Source organism: Oncorhynchus mykiss, chromosome 3 (assembly GCF_057628025.1).
Source record: "Oncorhynchus mykiss isolate SJ-2025 chromosome 3, ASM5762802v1, whole genome shotgun sequence".
NCBI lineage: Eukaryota > Metazoa > Chordata > Actinopteri > Salmoniformes > Salmonidae > Oncorhynchus > Oncorhynchus mykiss.
Genome location: NC_143024.1, coordinates 64,687,350 through 64,700,276, shown reverse-complemented (window position 1 = coordinate 64,700,276; position 12,927 = coordinate 64,687,350). Strand labels below are relative to the sequence as shown.

The 12,927-nt window shown below is 41.8% G+C and overlaps 1 long non-coding RNA gene across 1 annotated transcript in view; it reads right to left on the bottom strand.

The window, feature by feature from the left end:
- Positions 1–12,927, bottom strand: part of LOC110520185 (uncharacterized) — a 66,787-nt gene that overhangs the window by 37,477 nt on the left and 16,383 nt on the right. The window contains exons 2-3 of the long non-coding RNA XR_005049194.2: positions 8,905–8,967; positions 8,267–8,447 (exon numbers count right to left, since the gene is read on the bottom strand). This is a non-coding gene — a long non-coding RNA (uncharacterized LOC110520185). The remainder of the gene's footprint in view (positions 1–8,266; positions 8,448–8,904; positions 8,968–12,927) is intronic.

Sequence of the window (12,927 nt, the reverse complement as noted above, 5' to 3'; positions counted from 1 at the left end):
TTGTTTATTTGTTGCACAGGCCGTTACCCTCACCCATCGAGCTCTAAAAGCATGTTCAGTTTTAGAAATATCTAGGATCAGCATTTGTAATTCTGTTGCTGTATTTCAGTAAACTATTCATAATGGCGATTCACAATGGTGACGAAACTACTTCACATGTAAATACACACACAAAACAAACATAAACTATTGGGCTAGTTTTCATTACACATAACTACCACACACAGCGACAACCATGAGTTTCATGCTCCAAGTCCATGTCAATTGTCTGTTGTATCCAGGGGAAAATCATCTAATTTCTGTCCCCTCATCAAGATTGAAAGTTTTAATGTTATAACTCTATTATGGTCATTAGGATGTGAGGGAGACTATAGGCCCACGGTGGAGGAGGAAGAGAGTGGGTGGGAGAGAAAGGAATGAAGATAGATAGATTTAGAAAGAGGTGGAAACAGACAAAAGGAGGAAATGTAACATGACATAAAGGCCTCACATAGACAGACTGACGCCGCAGGGTCTACTCCCAGACAATGTTACAGTTGCACTGTGTTCACACGTTACTCTGCTGTGCTCTGAGACTGGAGACCCAACTCCTGTTCTTGGGAGCAAGAAAAGATGACAGTGATAAAATAAAGAAAATGGGTGGACTTGGTACTGTACTTTGCAGTTAGTTTACAGTCTAAATCCAAAACGGAAGCTTTTCTGTGCCTACATTTCCAGTTTAGAAAAAGTCCAATCAAAAGTTTAATCAAGCCTGACCATACTCGTTATTATTACTCGTTATTCACTGTGTATTTATTCCTCGTGTCTCTATTTCTATTTGTTTTGTATCTTTAACTCTGTATTGTTGGAAAAGGACCCATAAGTAAGCATTTAACTGTTAGTCTACACCTGTTGTTTACGAAGCATGTGACAAATACATTTTGATTTGATTTCGATTTGATTTACTGGTGGCAAACGAGGCACTTTCATATCTAAAGTGGGACACATGGCTGGCTTTCATTGTTTTCTCGTCTCACCAAAGAGATCCCTCCTTTTGTTTTCACAACATGAGCCCATTAAAATAGAGTCACGGATAAAGCAAATATAGGCTCCTGCGGTAGATCCCTTTGATCAAACACACTGTGAGACCACCAGTACTTAACGTCTCCCTCGCTGGCAGTGGCTGGGCTCCTGAAACACCCCTGGTTTGTGTGTACGTAGTGGTCTGGTTGTTTTTACAGAGTCAGGATGCGGAGAACAAGAGTTTTGGGCCCGGACATGCTTACTTTAATTATGAAAGTCAACTGGCTTCAAGTTGGAAAGTCTTTGTTTCTGTTGCTGTATCTCAGGCATTAAAACTGACCTGGCTCTCCTTCCCTAAACAAGTAATTCCCTCTGTGTGTCTACCTCTCTGAACCTCTGTGGTAACAGCTGACTGTTTCTCTCACACAGAGTGGCCTCTCCTCCCCTTCCCTGACCTACCTCCAAGTCCTCCTTTTGTGTGTTCTTTTTTTTTTCATTATATCTTGGGAAACCAAGCGATATTGCTTGTGGTGCTGAGGCAAATAATCTGGAATTAAAAAATGGATTCCTCTGGCCTTATCCTTAGCAACAGGACCATTGCCATCTGTTCTGACAACGGGGAGGACCCCATCACAGGAGCATGCTCTGTCACCTGTTCGTGTAATCGGTATGTGTTGTCTTTTGTCTCATAAAGTGTCCTTATTGTAGTGTGTCCTGTCACCAAAGGGATCAATGAAACGTAATTGAGTGCAGTGTATAAATTCCTGTCAAGCCAAAAATAGTGTAACATGGTCACCACTGTGAAGCCAAACAAGCCACTTCAAAACCTCCTCAAAGTAAAAGTGCTTATCAGAATTAAAGATGTCAAGAAGAAATCGCGGACTCCCCCTTTTTCGCTTTCCCACCCACGTTAAGTAAACTCAGAGAGAGAGAGAGAAACCCAAGAAAAGTTTGTTCTCTCAACATATATGTTCACCCTTTGCATTGTATTGGTGATTTTCCTCAATTTATAAATAGGTTATGAAAAGGTAGAAACAGTGACCAAAGTCTGGAGAGCCTTTCAAATATTAAGCTTGATATCCCCGGAGCTGAAGACAATCTTGAGGTTTAATCATTAGACACTCCTCAGTAAGTCGTCCAGTCACAGGGGACGGTCAGAGGAGACAAGACCCGCCTTTATCACAGCACACGGAGGCCAACTCAGACAGCATTTAGCCGCAGGGAGTCCCCCCAAGCCCCCGGGAGAGCCCCAGCCAACATCCAACCAACCAGGGCATCGACAGCTGCTCATCGCCCCCAACTCACCCCATAACCCCACCTATATTAAACTATTAAAGGGATAAGCCCTCTGAGTGTGAGTCCCCAAAAAACGCCTCATCATTATCAAATTTAGAGCATTTAGAATGAGAATTAACCCAAACCAGAGACAGAGGGTAAAATGCCCTTAGGAAATTCAATTTGCTGGTACTATTAGACTAATATACTGTAATAAGTGAGTAAAAATTCTTAATTGCAACTAGAACAATTCTAGATTTAATAAAATATGTTTACACGCGTTATTACATGCTACTGTTTAGATGTAGTAACTGTCTGTAAAGACTTGGCACCCCAAGCATGACCATGTTGTTGATAAAGTTTGAGTATCTTTTATCATGTAAGTAAACTAACTGGTATTTTATTAATCTGACAGTGTCCTTGGTCCCTGGAACCAAACAGGTCTCGGCAATGAAATTACCTCAGAAAGATAGTCTATAAGCACAAGAGTCGCTTGTGTGTCCGGCTCCTTTCATGTCCATGATTAAATCAATACTGACCAGTGCTTATTAAAATGATATGATCGGCTCCATCTTCCGTCCCTATACTCTAAATTAGATGGATTCCTGTTTGATTTTCTCCAGACTGTAGTAGGGTAAAAGTCCCTCGTATTTTGTGACTTTCCAACTCAGTTTATAAATATAATCATTTTAGTCCTCTCAAGATATTGAATCGTCGTTTTCACATCAAAGGCAATAATTTGGTAAGCAATTGCTACTATAGTTTGATTTGTAATTCATTTATCCTTGCACTTGGTGATCAAGAGCTGGGATTACCATCGTTGTTTGTGTGTCGTTGTATGTGTGTGCACGCGTGTGCCGCACAAGCCAGTCTATTGGCGTCTAATTGAAAGCTCAGTGAATTGACTGGAGAGTCATTAAACTTGGTCCCTGAGACACCTGACTGTGGAGGGGACAGTGTGATCCCTGTCAATGGGATCAAAGAAGTCAGTGTGACTAACCGTGCTCACCGTGACAAAGTCCCGGCTCCTGATCCACTTCCGAGACTGAGGTTAATGAGTGGTTTACGACCGGCAGGAGGCATGCAGGAGGCATGCAGGAGACATCACAAGGCAAACAACCTATTCGATCTTTATCACACAAGGCTGTGCACGTGGACAGAGAAGGGCGAATCAATCACTGTCTGGTCCTCAACAAGACCTGAGACCAATGGACAGAGAACTACTAGAGAAACAAGGGATTAGGTATCGCTTTAAGTTTGACTTTAAGTATGAATATATAGAGCTTATCACTCAACAAAAAGGTAGCACCTTTGAGGCAATGTAGCACTTCGGAAATACATGAATTGTTAAAAGATGATCTTTTAGAGTGCTGTCTATTTTATTATCTATGCACCTTTGAAATAATAAGACAAGGTAGCAAAGTTCTGTAACTGCAATATAGAGCTTTTTATTCACGATGGGAAAGTCCTTTGATATTACGAGTTCACAAGTCCATGCGTGCGGACATTGCAGATTACATTCTTTTCACTGGCATGATAAGGGATCGCTGCCCATTCACACAGATTATCTAGGGTCAAACATAGTAAATGGAAGGTCAACCATCTTATTCTGAAGACTCTCGTTCCAAGGAGTGCTTGGTTCTATTCATTAGTTATTGCTTAATTCGTTACTTTAACCAGAGACAGTCCAGAATTAGTGGAGCTATGCACGTCTGTGCATCCAGTCACCTAAAAACCAGACGCAATATGAAAATCTGATCCCTGGGGCGAAACTGTGCTGGAGACTGTGAGCAGACAAAAGGCCTGTCTGTGTTGCTGTGTCACCCCATTGATCTTTGACTTGAGGTTTGTTGTGGAAGCCTTCTCAATAGTACTTATCATTAGCATATCTACTTTAAGTTTGAAGGGAGGGTTGTTAATCTATAAACAAAGTTTCCAACATGACTGATCTCAGCTCCAAGACATGGTGGAGAATGGCAATAATGCCACCAGTGTATTAGGAACATGGAGCAAAGTGTAATTGTACGAAGGAATGTATGACCAACTGCCATCCACAAAGGCCCTCTCTTTTGGAGATGTCATATTTTTAGAATACAGTCCGTCTGTACATGGAGATGGCTTCCATTTGTGTGTTTCCAAGGAGCAAGGTAGTATGGTATGCGGTCCTCTGTCCAAATTACTTGAAATTCAAAGATGTTCAAATAGTGGCCGAATTAAATAACTAGGTTCACATAACCATGCAATAAACCACGAGGGAGGAGGGGTGATGCGGTTCCAAGGTACAGTCAAGAAGCCATTAGCCATCCTTCAAGGAATAGTTTGCCCTGATATCTCAGTTTGAGTCGTACAGCAAAAGAGATCTGAAGTTAAACTGGCACCATACTCTATATCGTCTTCTGTGTATATGCCACTATATGCACTGGGGGAGATTTGGGGGAATCTGCACGCCTCAACGCAAACAACAAAGCATAGATTTTTTTTCTATGTGGAATGCATAAGTCACATGTAGATGCAGAAAGAGGAAAACAACATTGGCTGCATTTCACCCCAGAGTGCCTGACTGGCTGCTCCGGTACCAGGCGGGAATCAGGCAGCTCAAAGGGTCCGACAGACGACATGTCCGTTAAGTGACGCAGAATTCTCCCTCTCGCTCCCTCCATGTTGCCGCCAGTCCAGACCCAGCCTCGTGGCCCTGTGGCTGTGAATGCCCTCTCTCAGGGGATTGGTTAATGATTCGCCTTATCTGTGGCCAGCAAAGGACCCTCAGGCATATCATTGGACAGACAGAGAGACAGAGAGGGAGAGGGGGACAGAGAAAGAGAATGGCCAGGATGCCGTTGAGGGGTGGGGGTGGGATGGGCAGCGTGGGGGGGGGGAGCTAAATGGCACAGAATTCCACCCCGAGCCTTGGACGATATGAAGTGCAACATTGTGCTTTTGCCACAATGGCCATACTGTCGACACGATCCCGTCTAATTGAATTAGCCTGGGAGATGGTGCATAAATTCCCCAAGAATTCTTCTGTTGCACAGGGGTTGCCCCCTAAGTTGAGGGCCAATGTGAGTGTGCCTGTGTTGGGAGGTTGCAGACTAACCTGCCCCTGGTACAATGGCGTGCCTTTGAGAAGAATGGGGCTTTTACTTCAGGTCAGACCTGAACTTAAATGTGAGGGCCAAGGTCAGGAGTTACCCCGGATACGGTGCTGGTTTGACTGACCACTTCCCTTCAGTCAATGAGCTGGATGGATGACACGCTATGCTGCTTCCGTGACTCTTGGAGAAGAAGCGTGACACTTTGACGGTGCAAATATGGAAATCGTCGTGAAAAACTAAAAACTAAGAATCCCTTTTGAATATTCTGCACGGGATTTGAAACAAGGATGGACTACCACAGATCACTTTTTCATTGTGTTCATTGCAGAGTACACATTGTTTATTTTAATACCACATAAATATTAGCCATGTTCTCATTGATGATGCAATAAATAGTGGTTTTGAATTAAATGCCACTACAAATATTTTTTTTGTAATACGATCATTTCATTGCAGGGTCTGAATTACTCTAATGTAAACACATTATTAGTATTCAAATGTGATTCTGTACAGACTCAGAGTGGTGTCATTACTGCATTTGAAAAATCCCCCAAAAGCAACAAATCTACTGTTTCTAGCCAGTTGGACTTACTTTTTCTGGCTTACCCCTCTCCAAGAATACTACAACAGGGAGTAGGAGGGATTTCACTCATTATTTGGAAAAGAGCTGTTTATTTTTTCCAGTGAAATCCCTTTCTAGAATGATTCACGCTGGTTGGCATCCAGTTTGCCAAATAGTGACACCATCTCTCAGCCTCTGCATTGACGTAAAGCGTGTTTTTCCTGGACTCTGAAAAAGGTGTGCACTGGATAGTTGGCAGCAGGTTAGAGAGGCCCCTTGGTATCTCACAACTTGCAACTCACATGGGATGTCTGGTCAGAACCCAACAACCACAATGGGTGGGAGAGTGATTTTTCTTTTCTTACAGTACATGGAAGTAACTAATATCATGTAGACTCATGAGCTATATGCATTGTTCGTTTTCTGACTATTGAGGTCATTTTTAGACATTTGTCAAATGAGGTTTGTGACAAACTGTCATCGCAGTGAGAGATGCTTTTCAAGTCTTCACAAATGATCATGGAAAGCAATATATTTTAGAGACAATCGTTACTTAGAGACCTACCAGTATTTTCCTTAATTTTGAATAAAATGTATTTGGGATTTTTCTTTCATGCTCTCTCACAGTCACTAGCTGGACAGATTCCTTTCTAAAGGGGAGCCCTGTAGATGAACTGCCCACCGTGTCTCTGGCTGCATATACAGTGACTCAAGAGAAGAATGAATTACACGTGTGAAACCATGACCCTTTATACATTCAAAGTGGAATATAATGCGATGTTTCTCCCAATCGAATGATATTAAAATCCAATTAAAGGCCCTCGTAAAAAAAAAATCCAGAGAGGTCAACTCATTCGGTTCAGTGTCATTTCTTGCTGGTGGGGCTCGGGTGTTTGGAGTCGAAATATCCCCTGAGATCAGACATACATAGCTGAGGTGTCCGTTAGCTAAAGCAATGACCACGCTCCATGCTGTGGCATTTACAGTTGTGTCACCAAGCCCAGACAAAGATTCTCATGACGTAATACTGAAAGGGTGTGGCTGTGTGGCAGCACTTAGTGTTGCCAAAGACTCAATATGGTTAAAGGGCAGAGAGCTGTGAACTTAGTCCACAATGGATCATTCTATCGTAACTATGTCATTATCACTAACAGCGAGTTGTCATGTTGAGAAGGCATCATAAAATCAATCACATAATGACGTTCAAGTAACATACCCCCTATTAAAAACAGACAAACAAACAAATGAACAAAGAACAAAACTAGCATTACCACTGAAGCATAAATACACATCCTGAAGTTAACAAATATTTTATCAATTGTATAGTCTGGAAGCTCCCATAATTGCGGCCCTAACTGACCACATAGTCAATGTGGAGATTTTTGACAAAACACTGTATTCTTTGTTTGTGGATTTGACACAATTGGCAATCATCTAAATCAGTCAAGATTACATCAGATCAAAATCATGACAATCCATAGATGGCCTCCAGCAGGCTTTAAGAGGTCCATCAGTTGAACTTTACCTCAATTGGCAAGTGTTTGTGTTCTTAGAATTCCATAACCTTCATCTCATTCACAGCAGTGTCACATTGCTTCAGACATCATTCCCTCCTGAATTGGGACACACATGTACACACATACAGTAGACACATACAGACACTGAATCCCCCCACACACACACACGCACACACACAGTCACAGTCAAATTGCTACGCAGTGGTCTCCTCTGACAGGCTGTAGGTGCGCTTGTTAGGTGCCAGATTGTTACTGTTAACACGGGCACTGACCATGATGTTTCACCTGCGCGTGTCTGGGAAACATGCCAGCTCTCTTCCCTTTTCCCCTCACGTTCCAAGGCCAACAGTCCATAAAGCTGTCAACATGCATGTAGGCCAAATCACCTTTGCCACGATTTAACTCAACAAATGTCCTTTTCCCTCCGGTATGGATACCAGCAAGCACGCACACATGTACATAGGCACACACAGGCACGCACACATACACAAGCACACACACACACACACAAGCTTTACTTATTGGGCCTTTTGAAAGATAACGGATTGAAATGGCAAGTGATACATGGTAATTGAATGTAGATTATGTTGTTATAACTAACTGTAATGATGTCTTCATAACAAAGCAAGTTTGAGCATAATGTCTATTCATTCCAGTCACAGTTTTATCACATTACTTCAATAGTTTACCTTATAGGTATGTATCCATTTGGGTTGGCTGTCTTAATAAAACGTCATCCTGCTTCTCACTGCTGATATAACTTCTCATTATACACTCCCAGCATCTATTCCCAATTTGCACAGTTTGATTTAAGTTACCTTGTGAATCCCTTCCCGTAGAGAGGTGGTTCAATTCATGAGTGACATCAGTGCAACGGGATCTGGCCCGGGCGGTGCGGCCATGGAAACCTGAGAGGAATATATCAAGGCCTCAGACATTTCTCTGGGAGGTTTGGACGCCAGGGAACAGCCCAAAACCAAATGAATTGCTCAACGAAATCTGTTATTAAAAGAGAGGGAGCGGGAGAAAGAGAGAGAGAGGGAAAGAGAGGGAGCGGGAGAAAGAGAGAGAGAGGGAAAGAGAGGGAGCGAGAGAAAGAGAGAGAGAGGGAAAGAGAGGGAGCGGGAGAAAGAGAGAGAGAGGGAAAGAGAGGGAGCGGGAGAAAGAGAGAGAGAGGGAAAGAGAGGGAGCGGGAGAAAGAGAGAGAGAGGGAAAGAGAGGGAGCGGGAGAAAGAGAGAGAGAGGGAAAGAGAGGGAGCGGGAGAAAGAGAGAGAGAGGGAAAGAGAGGGAGCGGGAGAAAGAGAGAGAGAGGGAAAGAGAGGGAGCGGGAGAAAGAGAGAGAGAGGGAAAGAGAGGGATAGTTATTAAATGGACTGCTCTTTGACTAAAGTTCTGAGGAATATAGTTTGGCAGAACAACAGGCTATTATAGTACTTATAAGGGAAATTGACAAACCTGCCATACAGTAACAGTAAGTTGAGAACGTGATGAGGACACCAGCACCCAGCGCTCTTCCTCCTATTAGAGATGCAGAAGTTGCAATCGTTGACTATGGTTAAGGTTTACTTTCTACGTTGTACTTCCTACATATACTGTATAATGCTGTAATTTTTGTTTAACTCCCAGTAATTATCATTTGATTTTTTTTATTATTTTTTTTAAATGTAGGCCTCTGTTTGAATTAGTATACCTTTTTATAGATAAGTTAAACTGTTGGCAGACACATAAGCATAAATGATAGTTTTGCGTTTGTAATGACGACTCGTCAGAGAGCTTGGTGATGGGTATACATGTCCAAATTCAGCACTGCCATTTCACCACAGAATAGCAAATCAATTAAGGAGGTTTAATATGCTAAAGTTGAATCACTAGTTAGTGATAATATGAAAACCATGCACGAGTTCCTCTCACGTGACCATTGTCTTCTCTTTCTCTCTCCACAGAAGTGTTTGACACAGTCCCTACTTATTTGGCTCTTAATCCATACAAAAACCGTGTTTGTCAGTAAACATGTTGTGTGGACCAGATCCACTATCACAGGGCAGGGTGGGTTGGTTGGACTGGCACTAATACCCTTAGCAAAGCTATCAGCTGAGTAATTTGGGTAATTGCTACGATCGGAAACTGTTTATTTCATTTGCATCCTGTATACTCCAGAGCCCTCTATAACAAAAGAAAACGCCTCATCCTTTTTCCTCAACAATTAGGGTTTCTTCTTCTTGTGCCAGCATCAGCAAATAAAACTTGTTTGCATCAGCAAGTAAAGAGGTTTGTGGTGTTTTATAACTATTGTTATTCACAGGCAGCGTTTTGGACGCAATAATGGGGTTTTGTTTTTAAGAAATATATTACTTTTCATATCTCTGAAATTCTGTGGAATGGAAAGTGCAAAATTGTCTTGATTCAATGGTGAATAATTGTACTGTTTAGCCATGCCCAGGGTTTAAATAAGTCATGAATATCTCCTAAGGGTCAGGATTCTCTTCACATACAATTGTGCACAGATAAACAATCATGCACACACTTTATAACCGACAGCCTTTAGTAGCTTTATTTATTTTTATTGCAGCACTTTATGAGCAGATCAAAAGGGAGATGAATATATTCCAGAACTATCAAGTACAATGACATTTCAATGTGCTCATAAAAATAGAATGGTAAATCTATCAGCATTTCAAACTCACAGTTGATAGCAGGGCAATGCTCACTAAGTTGCCCCTACTCAGGAACACTAAGGATACACAAAATAGTTCCATAAGAACCTCCTGACATTGTACTTGCTTGGGGTATTTCTCATCACAAAGACAGTGACAAAAATGACTTGTCAAAGTTCCAGATTGTGATAAGGCACAAGGCCTTCCATTCACACTGTGACTCGGTGAGGTCATCTGTTTGGTAGTAAGCTGAGCTGCCATTTTGTGTATAAGGGAAAAATTGCAATTTTGTCATGATCCACGTTGTTATGAACTCCCGAAGAACATCCATCATACAGAGTGTGTAGGTCATTTAACCCGGCCTAAGGGAGTACGGCAAGGCAGGAAATAAGGTGCTCATACTACAAAGACACATTTATCTCCTTGGATATGGAAAATATACATAAATTATGCAAAATGTCACAATAGAAAAACAGACTATTTTATTTGAGCAACATTTTTATTTCACATTTGTATAGAGCACATTACTGAGACCTTTCCATTTACACAAATACATTGTTACATTAGCGAGTCTAGCAACGCTTTGAGAACTCATCACTAACACAATTTAGCTTAACTTTGTATTTGACGTTAGTGTAAACTTTTTAAGAAACCACAGGAAACAAATCAAATTGTCCAATTAAGATGAAAAGCTGCTGATTTTAATTTGTGGAACAAAAAACAATATTGGCACCACAACCCAAGGATGGCACCAGTGTCCCTAATCAAATTAAAATAAAATAAAATGTTATTTGTCACATGCGCTGAATACAACAGGTGTAGGTAGACCTTACTGTGAAATGCTTACTTACAAGCCCTTAACCAACAATGCAGTTCAAGAAATAGAGTTAAGAAAATATTTACTAAATAAAGGAAAGTAAAAAATAAAATAGAAAGTAACATAATAAAATAACAAGGGGTACCGGTACCAAGTCAATGTGCAGGGTTACAGGTTAGTCGAGGTCATTTCTACATGTAGGTAGGGGTAAAGTGACAGATGCACAGAAATGTGCACAGATAATAAACAGTCAGTAGCAGAAGTGGAAAAAAACAATGACCATTTTTTGGTCCTTCCTCTGACACCACCAAGTATATAGGTCCTGGACGGCAGGAAGCTTGCCCCGAATGATGTACTGGGCCGTACACACTACCCTCGGTAGCGCCTTATAGTCGGATGCCGAGCAGTTGCCATGCCAGGCGGTTATGCAACCCTCCAGGTGCTCTCGATGGTGCAGCTGTGGAACTTTTTGAGGATCTGGGGACCCATGACAAATCTTTTCAGTCTCCTCTGGGGGAAAAGGTTTTGTTGTTCCTTCTTCATGACTTTCTTGGTGTGTTTGGTATCCCTACTAATGGTACCTAGTACTCATGATCTTTATTGTTCAACTATACTGTAGGTATATGGGGAAATGACCTATAATGAGGAAGTGGATAACACCCACAACAGACTGCTGTATTCAATGATACTTGATTGTATGTGCTGTATGTTCTGGCACCAGTGAAGAAATTAAAGTAAATTTGATTGCAGGACCTGTGGTAATTCTGGCTCGTCTTTTTGAAGAACCCTTTAAATCTATTTTTGGAACCATATAATTCAGTGACAACTACTGCAATGTTCTTCCCTTAAAATGTGCACTTCTTGCAAAAACCCTACATATATCACAGTGTGTCTTATGTGTGACTGTCTTATAATCTCTTATTAGGCGGGGCAAAACTTGTCTCATAAATAATGAATGCACACAGGCTATCAACCTAATGCAGAATGTTAAAAAACACAAAACTGTAAGACTTTGGACACCTTGTGGCATTTGAAATGGGGCAAAACCCAACCTAGTAGGTTTGTCATGTGGCAAACCTCACCTGAGAAAGCTTAAATTGCTATCAAGCGGTAGGTTTGTATAAGAGGTCTTCAACAACATCCTGTCAAGGCAACTTCCACAAGCCGGACGGCATATTGTCATGACACGACCATGCAATACTATTACAATGTTTTGATTCATTACATATGAATAGTGAACTGTTGGACAGATGATTCAGGCAAACTTCTAACTGCAAGTATCTTCAAAGGATCTGTGCTCTGGCTCCCAAAACATAGCATCAGAGACTACAGAGCCACTGGATTTTGGAACTGGGCAAGAGGGTCACTGTAACAAGGTCGCACCACCTGCTTCTCTGATGATGATGCATTTAAAGAGGCTCACAGGAACCCAATGTCTCCGGCTTCATTTCTGGTGTGTGTTTGTTCCCCATGTGCATTTGTTTGGCCCACCTGCTTCATGTGGCATTTCAGAGAGCAGTCAGCAAGCAGGCCTCCTTGGAAGGCCATGAAAGAGAACCTCTGAACTCCTGTGGCCGGTACATTGTTCAGAGCTGCACAGTGACAATCGGTGGCTGACTCTGTATGTCTGTATTTTTGGCAGGACCTTAGATGCTGTCACGTTCTGACCATAGTTCTTTTGTGTTTTCTTTGTTTTAGTGTTGGTCAGGATGTGAGCTGAGTGGGCATTCTATGTTGTATGTCTATTTCTATGTTTGGCCTGATATGGTTCTCAATCAGAGGCAGGTGTTAGTCATTGTCTCTGATTGGGAACCATATTTAGGTAGCCTGTTTTGTGTTGGGTTTTGTGGGTGGTTGTCTTCTGTCTTTGTGTCATTGCACCAGATAGGTCTGTTTCGGTTTTCACATTTGTTGTTTTGTATTTTGTAGTGTTCTCTTTCATCGTCTATATTAAACATGTTGAACACTAACCATGTTGCATTTTGGTCCTCCTCTCCTTCAACGGAA